The sequence below is a fragment of the Plecotus auritus genome (genome assembly GCF_963455305.1).
Source record: "Plecotus auritus genome assembly, chromosome: 3".
Lineage (NCBI taxonomy): Eukaryota > Metazoa > Chordata > Mammalia > Chiroptera > Vespertilionidae > Plecotus > Plecotus auritus.
In genome coordinates, this window is record NC_137772.1 from 198618670 (window position 1) to 198640472 (window position 21803).

A 21803-nucleotide genomic window follows, 5' to 3' on the forward strand; every position below is an offset into this window, starting at 1 on the left:
TCCCTCACTAACCCTCCTGCTGGCCTTGTTGCCCCATGAAGCCTGCTGTTCCGTTGTCCATCTGGTTGTTTCAGTCATGATGGCTTTTTATATATCAGGATTCATTATAGCTGAATTTCAAAACTGTCCTGGGATTAGGAAAAGATCTGAAAGACAGAAAAAAACCTGTATTTTGGTTATTACGGAAATCCATTAAATACTGAAGTGTGTTTTATATGAAAAGATATAAATAAATGTTATATATTTCTTAACATTGAAGATAAATATGTTATTTCTTTAATATTTTCCGACCAGGCCAGTAGGGGGGGGATTTGGGGAAACCAGGCAAATAAATTGATGATTATTCAAATATCAAATAAATAATGAATATTCACAGGATTTACATTACATTCGATGAGTGGATGATATAAGCTACTGAAGCATGTTGAATAAGAGGGTAACATCTGATATTCATTTTACAGAAATGGAAGAGAGGGAAGGGGAAAAGGAAGTTATTCTCATACTGGAAGATCAGTTTGGGTGCTTTTTATTTTGATGAGGACCTAAATGTAGGCAAACAGCTAGGGAGAAAGAGAGACAGATGTGAGAGATAAAAAAGGGGAAAAAAATAAACTAACATAGGAACAGTTTGGACTATGTAATAGAGTAAGAATTTTAGGCTGATTCCCAGGTTTTAAGCTTTGATAACTGGAATTACTGGGAAAACAAGTTAAATTACATATTTCCAGGTAATGTGGAAAGGTTGGAATGTTTAGATCCCTCTTTACTAGCAAAAGTTTCTGTCTTGCAGTAATTAGTACTTTGTGAGGTTAAAAAAAAAAAAAAACAGCAACAACAAAACTTTAAAAACCTGTTTTAATGTATGAACAGACTTGAATGAGGATATCAACTGTCAGTAAATAAGAAGATGATTAGGTTGTGAACATATTGGCCAATCTACTAATTTGCTGATCATCATTAGTCATTAGCTGGTTGCCAGACAACTACATGTTCCAACTGGGAAGATTCTCTCATGCTAAGCAAGGATTAGATTATTTGACATCTTTGGGGAGCTTCTTATATTATCTAAAGTCCTAGTAAAGACTGCAATAATTTTACATGAAGATATCTAAAAAACCAAATTAGATTGGTTGATGAAATTACTTTTTAAATCGCCATGATATTCTTGGATTTACAGGACAGTACACTCCAATTTGTTGGATATAAATATTTGTTAATCTTTTTACATGGATAATTGTAATATTTTTATGAATGAAAGATGAGAAGAAGCATTTTATAACTTTTAGAAGGAAATAAGATAGTAGCTTTAGGACTTCAGCTTAGGAAACTATTCTGTATTTAAAATCTCAAAATATATACCATGAAGGAAATTATTAATACATTTACTACATTAAAATTAAGCTTTGTTATTCATGAAAAGAGTTCATAAAGACAATTAAATGATTAGGTAGAATCTGGGAGAAACTACTTGCAATTAATATAACCATAAAGTCACTAGTATGCATGCCATAAACGTTTCCTCAAATCAAATCAACAAGATAAACACCCCCATTGAAAGTAGGAGAAGACATTTGGACAAATTGGCAGTAAGCATTTCATGAAAGTGGAAATAAGAATAACCAATCATGCCCTAGCCAGTTTGGCTCAGTGGATATAGGGTCAGCCCTCAAACTGAAGGGTCCCAGGTTCAATTCTGGTCAAGGGCACATGCCTCGGTTGCAGGCTCTATTGCCTTGGTTGGGGCATGTAAGGCAACCAATCCCAATCAATATGTCTCTCTCACATTGATGTTTCTCTTTCTCTGTCTCTTCCTCTCCCTTCCATTGTCTCTAAAAATCAATGGAAATATATCCTCAGTTGAGGATTAATTAAAACAAAGAATAACCAATCATCAAGTGAAAACATCAGTAGTAGAGAAATCTCAATTAAGACCACAGCAATATTTCTAAAGACTGACAAAAATTTAGAAGCCTGTTGATTTTATTGTTGATAAGAATATGGAGCAATGGTAACTTTTAAGTAGTGGTATTAGAAATGAATGATAGTATTTACAAAACTAGTTATAGAATGATTTCTGTAATCCAGGTCAGACATATTGAATTAGACAAATAAGAGGTACAGATTCAAGAAATATTTGAGTCAAAAGTGTGAATTTAATTATTTCTAGTTGTGAAGTTCTATTCCAGTTTCAATCAATCAATAATCAATCTTAATTTTCTGTTTCTGTTATTTAAAATATACAATATTTTTTTAATTCCTTAGGTAGTTGAGTTGTCTATAAGAAGAATCTTTATTTCTTAAATGTCAAATGCTTGGTCCTTGAAAACAAGGCTGAAAACTTAGAATTGGATTCTGCCCCAGTTCTTTAGTCTACATAAGGAATAGAGACTTTGGGTGGTCTCACTGCATACCTTGTAATTAAAACACAAGTCTATGTGGTATTTAAAGCAGGTGTGAGCTCAAACTGTTAATTGCACTATAAATTCATGCTCTTGCACCTGAGGAGGATTCATTTGCATGCACATTTTCAAACATATTACAAAAGAATTACCAACATATGCTGTATATTCTATGCCATTAAGTCACAGAACAGACAACCGCAATTCACCAATGTAAGTGTGGTGCAGGTGTTAAGTGGCATCACAGATGTGATATGACTGAGGAAATACTGTAAGTCAGTGTAGCAGGTAGAGTTATTTCCTAGAAAGTTTCTTCCAAACTGTTCCAAAGCATAAGATCATGCAATTGAAGATATAATAAAGATTGCATTAAAGGGAGAGAAATTAAAGGATAGTTCTAGAACAGGAAATCCACCTCCATAAGGTTGGAAGTTACAATTTTATTTTGAGGTCTTGAACTGTACCTTGAACTTTGATAAAAGTTTGATAAACCTGTTTATCACCAGGAAAGCAATCATTTCTCTAGGAGATCTTGATATTAGATGTTTAGATGTTTATACCTATCTGTTACATCAAAGCTCTCCTGTAGTAAAAGGTAATCAACCCAGAAAATTATTACATGGAAAATGTTCAATTCACTGTAGTTATTTTTAACACAGTCTTTATAGTAGGTTGTAATGTAGTGAAACTAGACTTGTGAAAAAGTTAAAAATTTAAATGATCATTAGTTCTTTGAGATGTGTAAACTTAAAAATAAAAGATATTCTTTCAACATAAGATTTTGCCCTTTTATAATTTCATTAGGTATTAGCCTATTAAGACCCCAAACTCTTTGTTTGGAAATTTTAGGGCAGACTCCTGTGGTGTTAATCTCTGTGATGTTACTTCAGGAATTACTTTGGGCAAGAGAAACAGATATTGTCTACTAAACCCAGACTTGATTTTATAAAGAACTTTGCAATTTACTAAAGAAGACAGTTTGTTGACCAGGGTCAACAGCATACTGAATTATGAAATAACTAAAAATGTAAATAAATGTAAGTAGATAATAAAAATATAAAAAAGGAAGTCACCACTAATATGAAATAAGCTACGTTAAGTAAATTTTATGCTAGAGTTTTCATGGTCTTACTATCAAGTCTGTGATGGTTAATTTTATGTGTCAGTTTGTTTGGGTCATAATGCCAGTTATTTGGTCAAATTTTATTCTGTGTGTGGGTGTTTTCTGGATGATATTAACACTTAAATCAGTGAGCTTTGAATATAGCATATTACTTTCCATAATGTGGGTGGGCCTCATCCAGTCAGCTGATGGCTTCAATAGAACTAAACTAACTTTCCCTGAGCAAGAGAGAATACCACCAGATGGCCTTCATATTTGAACTGCAGTCTTGGCTCTACCTTGGGTTTCTAGCCTGTTGGCTGACACTACACATTTTCACTTGCCAGCCTCCATAATTGCATTAGCTCATTCATTAGAATCTCTCTCTCTCTCTGTATATATGTGTATGCGTGTGTATGTGTGTACATATATATATATGTATATATATATATATATATATATATATACACATACACACAGGGTGGGGCAAAAATAGGTTTATAGTTGTAGGAGAAACACAGAATTTATTTTTATTGTATTATTTTCCACATGAAAAATTGTAAACCTACTTTTGGATATATACTGTATATATCCTGTTGGTTCTGTTTCTTTGGAAAGCACTGACTAACAAGCAATGCCTATCTGAAGTAACCCATCTGATATAACATGGGTATTATAACCTCATGGAAGGTAAATGTTGATTTTATTTTTGGTAAGACTATGGAGCCATGGTAACTTTTAAGTACTGGTGGTATACATAAGTATAGAGTGAATTGGTGCTGACGGTATTAAAGATTTGAATACACTGTAATGATCCAGTGCTCTCGTCTCCACTAAAAACCAAGTCATGCTTTCCAATTGTAAAGTGATCTTAGGCATCCGCAGGCCTATCTTGCATCAAAGTCACATGTCTATTTCTAGAGTTGAGGTTAATCAGTGAGATATTTATGTAGAATGGAAATGCCTTTAAGCTTACTAAGCATTTGAAGCTGTCAGTAGGTTTTTTAAAAGTGACTACAGCCAGAGCCTATCAGCAATAAGTAAGTATCTTATAGATTGGGACAGAGAGAAAAAAAGCTAACAGGTATATAATTAGACCTATTTAGCCAACAGACTTTATCAAAGATAGTCAAAGCCCAAAGCCACTAAAACACTGAGGAAAACATACTTAAGACCACAAAACCAAAAAAAAAAATATTACAATTATTTAGCCATTTGTATATAGTAAACATGCTGCCACATTGAGCAGTAGGAAAATTTGGTATTTGATTTCTGTAGGAGACATAAACCACAGGTTCAAATGATGAAATAACCTGGTTTCTTTTTATATTTTGACTCAATTCTCTGTTTGTTTCAAAGACAGGCATTTTTTCTTATTGCTGTAAAGATATTGGAATAAATACACCTTGCATTCTTCCACTTTAAATGTCATGGAGAAAAACAGGAATACTTTTCTAGACATATTTTGTTTCTTATTGGTTTTGAAAGTATCCTGCATAATCACTGTCACTTAAATGAATTACTCTATGTCTGACAGTGGTCGGCAAACTGCGGCTCGTGGCTCACAACCCGCGTTTTGCTGCTCTGTTGACTAGTTTGCTGACCACTGCCTTAGGGAAAAACACTTAAAAAACATTTTAATAATGTACTGTCTTTAAGCTGAAGTCAAAACTTCTGGGTAAGGGTAATGCCTTACGCAGTGGTCCGCAAACTCATTAGTCAACAGAGCGGCAAACCACGGCTTGCGAGCCGCAGTTTGCCGACCACTGCTGATGACGTCATTGGTTTGAGCCTGGGAACCTTTCTTTATCAGCCAGGAGTGGAGGTCATTCTGAAACACAAGGACTAAGAAATGAAGAAAAATGCTTGCCAAACAGAAGCCAGAGTAGGTTTATCAGAAGAAGGATAAAGAGATACTGAATTATCACAATTACCTAATATTGCAGCCAAGTTGAAAATAATTTAATATATCCTTGATGATTCAGAGAGCATTTTTAACTGGAATAATACCTTAATATCATTTTGAAAAACACTGTGTAATAAAGTATGGCTGATGGCTGTAGAAATATTCTATTACCGAAAAAAAAAAAGTTTGCTGTAAAAGGAATTAAATGCGCAAACGTAGCAGCAATTTAAGTAAAGTCACTTAAATGTACAAAGAAACTAGCATATATGTGCTTATAAAGGACATACACATAGCTCTAAATTTAGGATAAAATCTTGAGTAAGGCAAGAGTATTTCATTTCAATAAACATTTATGGAAACCTGACATACTGATCATCGTGTTAGGTGTGAGAAGTTCAATTGCCATCTCTAAGAGATGTCATTCTAGGTGGGAAGATGAAATGTTATTCCAAAAAATATAAAAGGGGTAACATGCATAGAAGATGATATCTATATAGTGGTACAGAAAGCAGTGAAGTAGGATTTGGATTATGAAATAATCATCATCTGTTGAGATGCTCAACTTACATGAAAAAGGTGATATTTCAACATTTACAGGTAAAGATTTACAACAAAGGGAAATTCATATTCAAGGTGATCTTAGACAAGGTAGGTGAATGTCAATTATGCAAACTATCAATTTATTTTTAATTTTATGTGAACAAATGGGTTCAGTTTTAAGGAAACATTTGAAACTTGATTATATTTTAAAGTAACAACTACAGTTTTCATCATTTTTTCTCATTGTTCAAAATAATTTTAAAGTATTTTTTCATTAATAATGAAAATATAATACGATTTTAGAACAAATTTAACTTCGCAACTATCATCAGGAAAGTACATTTAGTTCTCTAACACCATTTATGATCATCTCTTCTGTCTTATTTAATAAGTGCACAATTCAAATTGAAAATCCTATATAATAAAAGGGTAATATGCAAATAGACTGAATGGCAGAACCACCTGACTGCCTGTGGCCCCTCCCTCTGGCTGGCCCACCCCCCAGTGGGCAGGGGCCAGTTGGCCCCATACTCAATCGCCCCCCCCACCCCAGCCAGCCCGCACCCAGTGGCCCCCATCGGGGTGGGCCTGCTGGACCCCACCAGTGCACGAATTTGTGCACGGGGCCTCTAGTTTAGAATAAAATTGGAAGGAATATAAATTAATTTATTTATTCTTTCCTTTGTTTATCTTCTTTATTCTTATAATTTCTTTAGTCAAACATTTTAAAAATAGAATTATAAGGAAATTGTATTAATTCAACTAGTAAAATATATAAAACTGAAAGGAAAATAGCTAAAATAATTTGACCTATTGTTCTTACTCTTGTTACTACTTTAAAATTATATGAAACACAATGAAAATCACTTTATAAGTTTGATTATATCAAACAATTAATAGGAGATGTGTGATAGCAAGTCCTTAATATTTTCATATTGCATAATTCTCTCTCACATTAAATTAGAGTTAATATATAATGAGCAAATAAAATACAGCAGAAGTAATGCTGTATACATTTTTAGACTAGGCTTAAAAGACAAGGCAACTTCTGCCTTGCTCTCTCTTACTCTGGTTTAAATTAATTGCCATGCAATGAGAATACTGAAGCAGCCCTATGGAGAGATCCACATGGCAAGGTGCTAGGACCTCTAGCCAATAGCCAGCAAGAAACTCAGGCCTCAGATGACACCATTTCAGTGAGCCATCAATTGAGCAGATCCATCAACCCCAGTCAAACCTTCAGATGACTGAAGCCCCAGCCAATACATTGACTGGAATCTTATGAGAAACCCTAGGCCTGAACCACCCAGCTAAGCCATGCTCAGATTCCTGACATTTAGAATGTAGGTGAAATAATAAATATCTGTGGGTTTAGTGGCTAAGTTATTTTACCCAGCAATAGATAACTAATAAACTAATATAATTGTAAAATAAGTAACAATGATACTTGTAATATTTAGAGTCAGAGAATAGACATAAGTAGACTCCTAGGATCCTAAGAGCAATAGCAAGCATTTACCAAATACCAATTCTGTGTCAAATATACTATAGGTGCTTTGGTGGATACAAGGGCAATATAAGATTTGGTTCTGACTTCAAATTGAGATGGGTAGTTACATCAGAAAGTATTATAAACAACTGAATCTGATTTGGAGAGACAGATTCTTGAAGCAGGTAACATTTTGCAGAAGAAAGTACAGCTTTATGGGATGACTCAGTGAAGGCTTCAATGAAATTGAAGTTGAACTGGTTTTTGACAAATGTGTAAGATTTGTATAGAAGGAAGAAAAGAGTGAAGGTATTTTTCTTTAGTAGAATGTTATACTCAGTTGTAATGGTGGAAACAATATGTAAACAAACATATAAATATTAGTTTTTCTACAGTAGAGATCTGATTGGGGAATAGCCATAAATACAAATTGATAGAGCAAAGCCCTCCAGAAAGGGTCTGCATGCCAGGCAGAATATTCTGATTTTAATAGCATTCAGGGGACCTACAAATGATCTTAAACAGTGAATATGCCTTGACATTTCCTCTAGTATGGAATAAGGCTTACTATTGAGAGAACATATTCTGTCATTGTACAACCATAATTCTTAGCAAGTTGCTACTTTTCTTAAGCTGAAATTTATCTTCCTTTCATTTCCACACTTGCTCTTACTTATGTAGCAAATGAGAATTATCTGGGGATCATAGAACTTTTGTGTTGAAAAGAAATCTTAAATCTGATCTACTCCAATCACCCAGTTGATTCTTATAAATTCACATGGCCATACATCCAACCTTTCAATAGCTCCTGTGAAATGGTCTGAAACAATATTTTTTCAAAAGACAGATGTGACCATTAGAAAGCTTGCATAAAATGATGTTTATCTATAAACAAAGACCCCAGATTTAGACCTTTGAGTCACACAGTCAATAAGTCTAATTCCACGGCCATAAGGACACCTTCTAAGTAAAGATGGCATCCTTGGAAACAGAGGATGGGAAGTTTCAGTTCTTCCTGTGCTCCCTGTATACTATGGCTTAGAGTCCCTTGACTTGACTCCTATGCCCTATCCCCTCTGAATGTCTCATAATGCATTCTAACAGAGTGATTCTCAGAGTGAGGCTAAAACTCCAGCATGGTCGTTAGGAGAGAGTAAGTCACTATTATTATATTTTTGTTGTTTGGAATTTATATTTATTTTATTTATCCTTAAAATTCTTTAAGCTGTTTGGGTAGCACTGCCATAGTTGAGTTTATTGTTTGCAAAATTCTCCAGATGTTTTTTAAGTGTGCTGTATCCCTGCCATACCTCACCTTCTCTATTTGTATGCTGTAAGACCTAACATGTCACTCATGTCCCTTCACTATATTTCAGGTTGCAATGACACATCCTGGCAACTTACATTTTAGGATCTGAATTTAACTTCCTGTGTTGAGCTGGTAGAAAATGTAAGCATTATTACTCCATCTCTCTCATTATTCCAATGGAAAAAAGTGAAGCTTCAGAAAAAAAAAATGTAATTGACTAAGCTAATATAGTCAATGTTTCACAGAGCTAGAAGAGTAACTCCAACCTCATATTATTTCTTTATAATCATTTTTCACTTTCTCCACTTAATGGGCATTATGTATATGAGAAATATGTGGTTTTCTCTTTATCAAAACAGTATCCTGTGGTCTAGATTTTGTCACCCCTTCCCCTTTATTCCATCACTGCTTTTATTTCAGTTGTGAATTCATCAGTTTAATCTCTTCTGTTTACTGGTCACGGCGGCATTTGATGGTGGATACTCAACGTTTAGAAAAGACAAAAGGAGGTGCTTTGTTTTCCAGCAGAAAATTGGCCACCTTGGCTTGCTGTTGTTGCTCATCTTAGAAAAACAACCCTCCCTCTACATCGCACCCTTGATTCTTCATCTCTTATATTTCACACTGCTTCTTCGGATTATTTATTGACCAGGGAGACTGTTTATATTTTGTCCAATCCTCATTTATTAAGAAGTTACTCTGACTATACTGGTAATTGCTATTTTATATATTTAATACTTTTAGAAGTAGTCAAAGTCGACTGTCTTTCAGAGAACTTATGATTTCATTGGCGAACAAGGCATTCACATATTAAGCAGTATTTATTTTGGTGCCAAATTCATACTAGCTCATATAGCTAATATATTTAACATTTTTAGTAGGAGAGAAACTATTATGGACAGAGTTATCTAAAGGACATTTTGAAGGAGTAGACGATTTGAACTGATCTGGAAATATAAGATAAAATAGACAAAAAGCAGTGAGCAGCAACCTAGGTATGGGGAATGTTATTATTTATTTGCTTCTTGATTTGGTCATGTGCTGTGATAGAACATATAGATATTAAGCATTGGGTCCTGTGGTGTCTATGAAATGCACTGCTCAGATCTCTTGCTATAGAAAACATAGCTGAGTCTGACCCTAGTTGCTGGGTTTGCCATCACATTTGCTTCTAAGCCACACCTCCCACCAATTACTGTGTACACTGAGCTTATAATACAGGCCCACTGCTGGGAGGTAAGAGGCTCCTTTAAATGACCACGTTGGCCAAGGACTCCCTATTGGTCTGGCTGAATCTTTCTTGGCACTATACTGCCATCTGTGACTCTTCTTATCCCATTCTCCTTTCTTCTGCTCTCCTTTACAGAAATCAGACCTGCACTGCAGTCCAAAAGCTCTTCATATCCTTATCCTTCATAGGCATTTTTCAGAATAAAGCCCTTGCACCTCTATTTTGGCATGTGTTTTTTGGATGATCCAAATTAAAGTGTGCCATATCCTCAAGAATCCCAAGGTCTTATGGTGAATTTTGTATGCAAACAAATAACTGAAATATACTAAAGTGATTTCATTGGTGGAGGTGTTCATTCATTTAACAAATATTACATTAAATAAGGGCCCACTATGTGTCAAGCACAGTTCTAGGTACTGAGAGTATAGCAATCAACTAAAATTCCTGGCATCAGAAAACTTACATTGAAGCAGAGACAGATAAAAATAAACAAATAAATAATGTGTGGGAAGAGGATAAATTCTAAGAATTCACCTCTGATAACTGAGGGAGCAGTTATGCACATATATGAAAAAAGAGGTTTCCAAGCAAAAATAGTAACAATGGCAGGGATTTGAGAAGTTTGTTTGAAGTGATTGACAAACAGCAAGAAAAACAGTGAGAATGGAATGAAAGAGTGTGAGGAAGAAGGAGTGTGTGAAAAGTAGAGGATAACATCAGAAAACTAGTGTGGATAAAGTTATGTAAGCACCATAGGCCATAAATAGGACTTCGAATTTTATTCTAAGTAAAATAAAATTCATTGGTAGGTTTGAGTAGAAAACAGCATGATCTGAATTATATATATATACTTTTATTGATTTCAGAGAGGCAGGGAGAGGGAGAGAGAGATAGAAATATCAATGATGACCAAAAATCATTGATTGGCTGCCTCCTGCACGCCCCACACTAGGGATTAAGCCCACAACCCTAACATGTGTCCTGACACGGAATCCAACTGTGACCTCCTGGTTCACAGGTCGACATTTAACCACTGAGCCATGCTGGCTGGGCTGAATTGTATTTTAAAGGATTCCTGACAACTGAGTCAGGTCAAAGCCAAAAGGAAGAGAATTGGGTAAAATAACCATGACAGTGTTCCAGAGAGTTGTGCTGGTGTATAGGTAACAGGAAACAGTTAAATTCTGAGTGTATTATAAAAATAGAGCGCATAGGACTTGAGGAATTCAATGTGGAAATTGAGAAAAAGAGAGGACTCAAGAATTTTGGTATGAGTGACTGGTCAAAAGAACTGCTATTACCTGAGATAGTTAAAACAGGAAAAGAAAAAGGCTGGTGGAAGAAATCAAGAATTTGGTTTTAGACTTGTGAAGTTTCAGATGCTAATTAGTTACCCAGAGAGACAAGGAAATGGTGGCCTTGGCTGTGGATACTCTTAAGGAGTTAAAATGTGCATATATGTTCCCAGTGACTCCAGGTCCTTATCCCTATTTGACCACTGCTGTCCCTTTTGGATTTACATAGTGTTAGATTGCTTCCCACCATTTTCTCTTTGTCCACTCACATGTGTATTTCCTCCTGACTGATACTTTCATCTCCATCTCTTTAGTTTGTTCTCCAGTGGCAGATTTAGAGAGGGCTGACATTTAAATAGGTTCAGGGTCCCAACCAAGTATTAATTTAAAACAATAGAAAACTTTTACTCTCACATCTCAAAAGCATTGAAAGGGATCTGTTCATATCCTATGGCAATGTCACTCAGAAACTTCACTGCTCAATTCTTTAGTAACACCAGCCTGCTCCGAGAATCATCACAAGCCAATCCCAAACCTCCACCTCCTGACCCACCCTTGAGGAGTTATGATTTCCTCTCCTCCCCATCTGTCAGAAAAATTTGTGATTTTTTTCAACATAGTCTTTTTAGTTAAATTCCCTTACAACTTGTGTAATAATTACCAAAAATTAGTGGCTCTGTAAATTCTTTCCTCAGTGAGTAGTAAGAGGGAAGGGGGTGATGTGTTTATGAAAAGGCTTTGGGTTAGGAGAAAGAGAGAAAAACAAAAAGGTGAAGTCTTGCTATATATGTGATAATGAAAATACACAGTGTTTTCAGTGCAGCATTGCAGACTAGTCACGTGTGTGATCAGGCAGTCAGCTGGTCCATGTCCCACATTTTATGTCGCAGTATCGATCAGAGGCATTGACTGATTTAACTTATTTATACTCAGACTTTAACAATAACTACCTGAAGGTAGTATTATGATGATTTTTTTTAATGAACATCTTGTTTATTATACAAAGATTATCTGTAATGTATAGAATGTCTCTAAAAGTATGGAAGCAATTGTATATACAACATTTTTATGCTCAGTATGTTTTCTATCTCATTTCTTCATTTGAATATACTTCTGTTTACTGAAGTACTTAAAATTAACCAGATCAAACTTATTCTACTTCTTTTCTGATAGTGTGTTGTATTAGAATGGAGAGAAAATTGCTACATGTTGCAGTCCATACAAAATCAATGAGTTACATCCATAGTAACTATTACCCACCTCAAATATGAGCTTTTTATGTCAAAAATGTATTTTTCCAGCTTTCAGTGCACTATCATTGAGTTAGAGTAGGATGTAATGCTGTATGATATCTTAAAACATAATCTTTTATTTTTATTGAAATTTAGGTTTGTTTTATAATCAGAAAGCCCTGCTCTTCTGGTCTGTCACACGTGTACTACTATTTTAAGGAAAAGTATGAGCTTTTGTCACTACAACATAAAGTGTTTTACCCTATCCTTTACAATAAACAGGACTTTTTGTCAGTTGTCTTCATTTTCACCATACGATTGATAAGGGCGTTTCTAATTCATTGGGCACAGCATTTCACTACATAAAATCTGCAGTTTAACATAAGTATTAGGTATAGGTTCCATTATATTTTTGCAAAGTTGTAAATGTCTGAAACATTTGTTAAATTTTATAGCTGATCTTATTCAAAGTAGTCCCTTTGGTTGGGGATTTTGTATCTAGATATTACCACCATTCATATCCAATTTCACACAGGCATGCATATTAGTTTCTAGGCAAAGACAGAACAGGCCCCATTTTTCCATCCCTTTTTAAAATGATATAACTAACTTTGCAATAATTTTAACTACTATTTTTGTAGATGGAGGTGTTTATATATATGTGAATTATAAATTTCATAATACCTTAGATAATTCAGAAATTATCACAGATAAAACAGAGACCCACAGGTTCTAGTCACATATATATGCTCATGTATATTTCATTTTAGTAAAATTATATACTCTACTAATCTCACGTTCCTTTACAATACTAAGCATGCTGTTCTCGAGAAACTTAGGAATCAAGAGAATTGGACCATTTCCTTACTTTCTGCTCTAGATGAAGTCCCTAATTAACAGAAAACCATGTTCATTCTCTAATCTTTCCTCAATGCACTTGACTGCTTTTTTTTTGTGATGAAAATTTTTAAGATCTACTCTCATAGCAACTTTCAAAAATCCAATACAGTATTATTAATTATAATCACCATGCTGTACATTATATACTTGTGACTTATTTATTTTATAACTGAATGTCTGTACCCTTTGGCCCCCTTTATCCATTAAGTTATTTTGTATGTTGCTCACCCCATATTACCACATTGAAAAAGAGGTTAGAGCTAATTATAATATTAACCTGTTTATTTTTCTGGTTTTGGATAATCAGTAATCTCTATTAATATACCTCCATGAATAATACAACATTGAAAACTAAGAAATTAAAAAATTAAATTTAGTTTCCTAGTAATGATAAAACAATAAATATGTCCATAATTTTATATCATTTCTATTTTTATTTCACTTAAACTCTAAAACAACCTTCTGAACTAAAGAATTATAAAATTTAACATTCTTAATATTTAATTTGACTTACATTTTCAAATTGCTTTTTTTTTTTTTTAATATATTTTATTGATTTTTTTACAGAGAGGAAGGAAGAGGGATAGAGAGTTAGAAACATCGATGAGAGAGAAACATCGATCAGCTGCCTCCTGCACACCCCCCACTGGGGACATGCCTGCAACCAAGGTACATGCTCTTGACCGGAATCGAACCTGTGACCTTTCAGTCCGCAGGCCGACGCTCTATCCACTGAGCCAAACCGGATTCGGCTCAAATTGCTTTTTTAGAAGCTTTTCTAAGACTTCTACTTAAGCATATGATGGAGTAGCTTGTGGGAGGACAACACTGAATAAAAGACATTTGGAGAACAGTTGAAGCAACTAGGATTTTAGGGGTTAGTATTACAGAATGGGGGTAAGAGAGAATCCATAGTTGATGTCAGTTAACTGTTTGAGCCACTGTACCCTGAGAGTTTTTGACATAACTAGGTTAGGGCATGGGCCTAAGAACCGAGATCTTTCCTTGGCATAAGGCCACCACTAGTAGATAAAAATTCGAGGTTTATATGGCTGAAAAATCAGGACTGCAAGCTTGAGATTAAAACATCCTGGTGATAAGGGAATGTTGGAAAACTGAACCTCATGAATTCTGCTATATGCCTAAGGCATTTGCCAAATTTAGAAGATATTTTAGTTGAGTCCTAAAATGCTTATTGGAAGACACAATTTATGGCAGTCTCTCCATGCTAAGGAATCAAGAGTTAGAATTTGGGGACTTACAGGGAAAGATGCCATCATGAACACACCAGGCTTTAGATTCTCAAGTGAAAAAAATGAAAAGCTATGCTCTTGGAGCAAAGGCAAATATAACCCCTTCTCAAATGTGTCCTTATTCCAATAAAGTGATAAATCCAACTTAATTAGCCACGCAAAAGAAAGGCTAAGTGTTCATTGGAGGAAGGTTGCTTCATCTTTTTTATACAAAATGTTCTGCATTATGTAAAAAATATATAGTCAATTCATGAGATTGGGCAATAAGACCAAAAGCTAAGGGAAAAAAACATACAACATAGCTGAAACAGATATTACAGTTAACAAGCAAGAGCTCTCAAGGGACTACAAATAATATGTTGAAAGTGAAGATTAAGAACATAGGCAAAAAGATGAAGGTATTCATCAGAGATTTAGCATATCATATAAAAAATGAAATAAAATTTAGTAAGTGAAAATAATAATAGACAATTAATAAATGGGAGCTTGGGCCTGATGGCTCAGTTGTTTGGAGCGTCTTCCTGTGAATAAAAAAGGTTGCGGGTTTGATTGCCAGTCAGGGCACATACCTAGGTTGTGGGTTTGATCCCCAGTCAGGGTGCATATGGGAGGCAACTGATTTATATTTTTCTCTCATCTCTCTCTCTCTCTCTCTCTCTCTCTCTCTCTCTCTCTCTCTCTCTCTCCCCTCCCTTCCTTTCTCTCTAAAATCTATAAAAAAAAATCCTTAGGTAAGGATTTTAAAAATAAATAAATTGGATTAAACAAAGATTAGATAGGATAGGATTAATGAACTGAAAATAGGGTAATAGAAAACATAAACTGAAATGCATAGCAAAAACAAAAATATATATAAAACATTATAAAAGGCACATAAAACAAATGAAAATATCTAATATAATAATAATTGGAATCATAGGAGACAAGAAGGAAAGTAGGACTGAAGCAATGTTTGCTATAATAATGACTGGAATTTAAAAATTGGGAAAGACATTAACCTCTAGATCGAGGAAGCTCTAAGAACCTTAATAATAATTATAAAAACAACAGATTAGCATATCTAAGTTAAACTTGAAAATGACAGAGCGAAAAATCATAAAAGGAAAATTATACGTATTATTTGCAAATGAGCAGCAAGAAGTTGGCAAGCAAACATAATAAGGGCTAGGAGACTGTGGAATGATATACTTAAATAGCTAAACAAAAATAATAGCCAAACTAGAATTATATATCCAATGGGGGTAAAAATCCTTCAGTGACGAAGGTAAAAATAAAGAGGTTTAGTCCTAGCCATTTTTGCTCAGTGGATAGAGTGTCAACCTGTGGACTGAAGGGTTCTGGGTTCAATTCCGGTCAAGGGCATGTGCCCAGGTTGTGGGCTCGGTCCCCAAAAGGGGGCATGCAAGAGGCAACGGATCAATGATTCTCTCTCATCATTGATGTTTCTGTCTCTTTCTCCCTCTCCCTTCCTCTCTGAAATCAATTAAAATATTTTCAAAAAATAAGGAGGTTTATATACCATAAAAACAGAATTCATCACTAGGGAATGTGATAAAATATCATGCTTAATTTTACAATATTGCAAAATGGGGTTTAAAAAAATGAAGGAAAATACCATCAGTAGGTTACAGTTGGAACACTATAACCTACCAATTTTCCCCCTTAAAAGAAAATTAGTTTTTAGCCATTCAGCAATAATTAACAATATCATTTTTATATACTAGTATGTGTGTGTAAAGGTTTGTGTATCTGTTCCTGCTTATTATTTTTAGCATATTTGAAAGATAATATAACCTATTCATTCTCTTACCATTGGTATTTCCAATGTATGTCTCCCGTCTCTGTTTATGGAATTTATATTCAGTTTCCAATGGCAAGCTCAAAGATTATGTTTCATACTAAATTTCATTCAATAAAATAGATCAACCATAATTTCAGTTACCACATCTTTTCTAATAACTACCAAATCTTTTTTCAACTACAGACTCATTTTTAGTTGCCTTCTGAAGATTTCTACTGAATGTCTGGAACACTAGAAATTTTGATGAATAAACAGCAGCTATTTTAACCTCCATAAACTCTAAACTAAATACTATACTTCCAACTAAACTTTCCGTAACCACCTTGGGTCATGAGAGTCAATTCACCCAATTACAACCACAAAGAGTTTCAGTAACAGTTGATTCTTCCCTTTACTCACATTAGGATAATGTCAATCTCACTATTAAAATATCTCCTAAAATACTTTGTTTTGTCTATTGCTACTGCCTTAGTGCTTCCACATTTACTGAATTAATTTATAGCATTTGTAAGTTGTTTATAGTATTTTCCCTTTGCCATCACTAATTTGACTTCACATTCCTTGAGGATAGTGACTATGCTTTGTCTTTTCATCTGCTCCTTGCTTATAGTAAATATTTTATTAACTTATTAGTAGGATCATTCAGAGAATGGTTGAATTATACTGCTTAAATATACAGTATTACCTATATTATGTGTAAGATTTAAATCACAAATATTATATTTTGAGCTAAAGATATTTATATGTAGTCCCATAGATATTACTGTCTTCAATTGTTCCTGTATCTTACACCTCTAGAAGACAAAAATTGTAAACATTGCCTATAAATTTTTGACAGGAAATTGACTTAGTTTTGTAAGCTATTTTCTTTTTCAAAAATGGTTCAGATAATATTAGATCTTTTAGCCTATTTTACACATATAAATCTTAGACTGCTTTATGTGACTTGAACCATTTTCTTTTAACACAGTTTTTTAAAAGAACATCCCATCCAAGAGATTACATTAAGCTGCTAAGTCAATTTTAAGATGAATAATTCTTGGTATTATTAAGCTTAAATAAATTATATTAGACCATTAGCAACAACATGGTTTAATATAAATTACATAAGAGATGAATAGAGGAATATTTCTATCTCTTTTCTGTTTTCTATTTTATAAATACAACAGCTTAGCATATACATGTATATTGGATTTCCAAAAGAATGGTGAACATTCTAAATACTTGCTCACTTTCAACTCAGGTTCTTGAAAAATATTGTGAGTTTAAGTGTGTAATGTGGAGTGAATAACTCAGCTAGCTTTAACAGAGGAAAGTGACAACATAGAGTCAACTTTATTGATGTGTACACTCTGTAGGAAATCACAGAGGAGATTTCATTTTTGAAGTTTGTTTTAAAAACCTACTGTGTTTACAGCTTGGATAATAGACTTGTCAGTTTATTAATGATGAGTGACCCGTGTCACTACACATGGAAAAACAAACTGACATATATATTAGTGGTAAACAATCATGAAACAAAACAAATGTCAATACTTAAATTTTTAAGAGATAATTAAAGCTCTTGAGATACTAATTATGAAAAGTGAGCATGGCAAGGTGAATGTATGTTGACAGAAAATATTCATATTGATAAAGATATGTATAAAATCTTTTCTGTGCAATATATATGCCTATCACTTTTTGGAGGTCATATGTAGTTATAAACTGTTCATAAATGTAAGACTTGTCTCCTCATCGTATTGCAACCAACTTATGATTAATACTTTTAATTTAATATTAATTATTTTTAATTTGAGTGCATCCTATTTAGGATTCTTTTTAGATTAAAAAAATACAGACACATAAAAACCTTTTGGGATATTTTTCCTGTTTGGCTTCAACAAGGCATCAGAAAGGTGTTAATATCTGGAGTACATAAAGGAGAGAAAGTTAGCTAAAATAACTTAAAAGCTTCCTTAATTTTTGCTTTAAAATTATCTGCTAATAAATAAGAAACTTTAGAATTTTAACTTTAGGAAATCATAGGAAAGATGGAAACTGTCAGAAATATCGAAATAACTGGAATGAGCCACTTAGCAGCATGGATTACAAAAGTGACATTTAGGATGAATTTCTGAGGCATGACCTCAGCTAACCCTAGAGAAAAAAATAAACATTATTTTGGTATCTACTCACATTCTGGCATTTCTATCTAAGAGTTCTTAACTGTAGATTATTTTCTCTGTATTCTATTTTGCCATACTTATGATTTCCCATCTATTGCTGCTCAGATTTTAATTCAAATATAAGGTAACAACTTACAAACACATAGAATAAAAGTACAATAGTGAAACGATAGGAACTGAGGTTAACAATTAAAAAACAAAAAAACATTGACAACTAGGCAATTTGTACAGTCACTGTTGTAAGCAGGAGGTGTGCAACAGATATAGTCAAAAAAGTTATATATTGGTATGGTTGAAGAAAATCAAATGTGTTTACTTATTTTTCCTTAATGACTTATTCTTTCTGTTCCTTGGAGTAAAAGGGTATATTCCACTGTATCCTGGTATCATCACTTTATCCCTACTGACAAGTAATGCAAGATAATATTTTAATATATTTTTATTGATTTCAGAGAGGAAGGGAAAGGGAGATAAACATCAATGATGAGAGAGAATCATTGATTGGCTGCCTCCTGTATGCCCCCTACTGGGGATTGAGCAACCCAGGCATATGCCCTTGACCAGAATAGAAGCCACGACTCTTCAGTCCACAGGCCGACGTTCTATCCACTGAGCCAAGCCAGCTAGGGCAATGAAAGATAATTGTTACCTCATTTATTTTGCAGGATGAAATCAGAAGTGATTACATAAAAAAAAAACAAAAAACAGCAACACATAATTACATATACATGGATGGATAGATAGACACACAGGCAGACAGAGTAGTCATTTTTACATTTATTTATTCATCTGACTATTCTATGTCTCTCTCTGCCTCTTTCTGAAACACACACACACACACACACACACACACACACACACCTCACATGTATACATAGAAGAAATAAATATTGAAGATCAGAAGTTCATTGCAATGGCAAGACAACATGTGCAACTTTTTAAAACATATATATTCCCTCTTAGGACTCAGCCCATAAAAAATATATAGTATATCAGGGATCTGGGACAGGTCCTGATTATCTTTGATTATCTAGGACTAGAGGCCCAGTGCCTGAATTCATGCACCAGTGGGGTCCCTCGGCCCGGCCTATGGGATCAGGCTGACACTGGCTCTCCGACATTTCCAAGGGGTCCCGGATTGTGAGAGGGCACAGGCCAGGCCAAGGGACCCCACCAGTGCATGATCGGGGCCGGGGAAGGATGCAGGAGGTTGGCCAGCTGGGGAGGAACTGCGGGAGGACTCCAGGGCGTGTCCAGCCCATCTCGCTCAGTCCCAATCGGCCAGACCCCAGCAGCAAGTTAACCTACTGGTCAGAATATCTGCCTCCTGGTTGTCAGTGCACATCATAGCGAGTGGTTGACCGGCCTAAGCATATCATTAGCATATTATACTTTGATTGGTTGAACAGATGACCAAATGACCAGACACTTAGTATATTAGGCTTTTATTATATAGGATTCCTTTTTTACTAACTTTAATTTTATTAGTAATGGCACTGTACATGGTTTGAGTATAAACTACAATAAGATTATTTGCAGATAAATGAAGATGCCTGTACTTAACAAAAGTTTGACTATGAAATTCTCTTATAGTCATATCCTCAGGTGAATTCTAATTGGTTAAATTGGGTAAAAAATTTGATTCATAGAGATTTTTTTTTAATCTGGGAAAGATACAATACCATTTTTGTATGATATAGTTTTTCCATTTTGGCTTTTGTTCTAATGGAATACAAATATTAATTTGTTGGAGAGATTTGAATATGACAGCATAGGTAAATGCCTGTACTCTCTGCCTCCCACAACCACATCAAAGTTACAATTAAAATACAGAACAACCATCATCCAGAACACTTGGAAAGCTGGCTGAATGGAAGTGCTACAACTAGAGAAGTAAAGAAGAAAGCACACTGAGACTGGTAGGAGGTGCGGAGGGGCAGAACAGGCTGGTCTGGCACCCACGTGTGCTACTTTTTTAATCGGGAGGGAGATCATCTCTGTGGAGGCTACGTGGAGGAGCAAGGGGTCCCAGCCCCACACCAGAAGCCCAGTCCAGGGTCTCAGAGCTGGAAAAAGAAGTCCCTACAGGCAGTAAGAACTGCGGGCTGTAAAAACCAGTGTGGATTGGGGCTCAGTGACACAGAGGCTGCTGGAGACCCAGATGTTCCTCTTAAAAGGCCGGCACCATGAACTGAACTTTCAAGGTCCTGCTTCCTCTGAGCTCCAGTGCTGGGTGAGACTCTGGGAAAAACAGACATATATGAGGAGGAACTGGATTGTCAGGCATCAGGGCAGGAACTCAGAGGTGGCTTTCTCCCACATGGAGATGCTCACAAGGGATCATTGTTCGTATGCTGGGACCTTCCTGGTTGCAGGCCTGACTGGCAGCCATTTCTGTTTGCTCTCCCCTGGTGATTCCCCAAGACTGCCTCATTCAATTTACAACCCCACCCAAACTGGGTGCACTGGCTTTTTCATTTGAATGGCCTGTCCTTGCTTAGATTAAAATTTCTCAAACAAGCTGAAGCTGGGTCAGAGAGCCCCAAACCTATCAATAAAAGGCCTAAGACGTGGAACCAACACCAGCCTGCCTTGCTTAATAGCTGGGCCTCAGTTGGGCACTTCCAAACCTGATATAAAGGGGAAGAATATGTAGATCTCTCTGTAGCTTCTGCTGGGTGGCCCCAGGCAGTGGCTGACTTTGCACCTTCCTGGAGACCCAAGAGCCAATGTACCCAGTGGTCAGTGTCAGACCACACCAGATTACAACTCTGCACATCCATAAGCAACACACTCAAGGGGCAGACTCAGTGAGCACCAAAGCCCCACTGAAGCAAGTCCTGCTCCACAGGGGTGTCTTCTGCACAGCAGCTTTCCCACTGTAGTCACAGCTGGTCCTCACAGCCAATTGGCCTGGAGGTCAATTCCTCCCAGTGACACCAACAACAATCAAGTCTCAACTACAACAAGACTGTGCTCACAGCCCACAAAGGGGTGCACCTAGAGCTCCCAGCTCAGGTGACTGGGGAGGCTGAGCCACTGGGCACTATAGAACACCTACTACAAAAGGCCACTCTACCAACTCAAGTAGACATAGCAGCTCTATCCAATACATAGAAACAAACTCAGAGAAGCAGCCAAAATGTGGAGACAAAGAAATATGTCACAAATGAAAGAA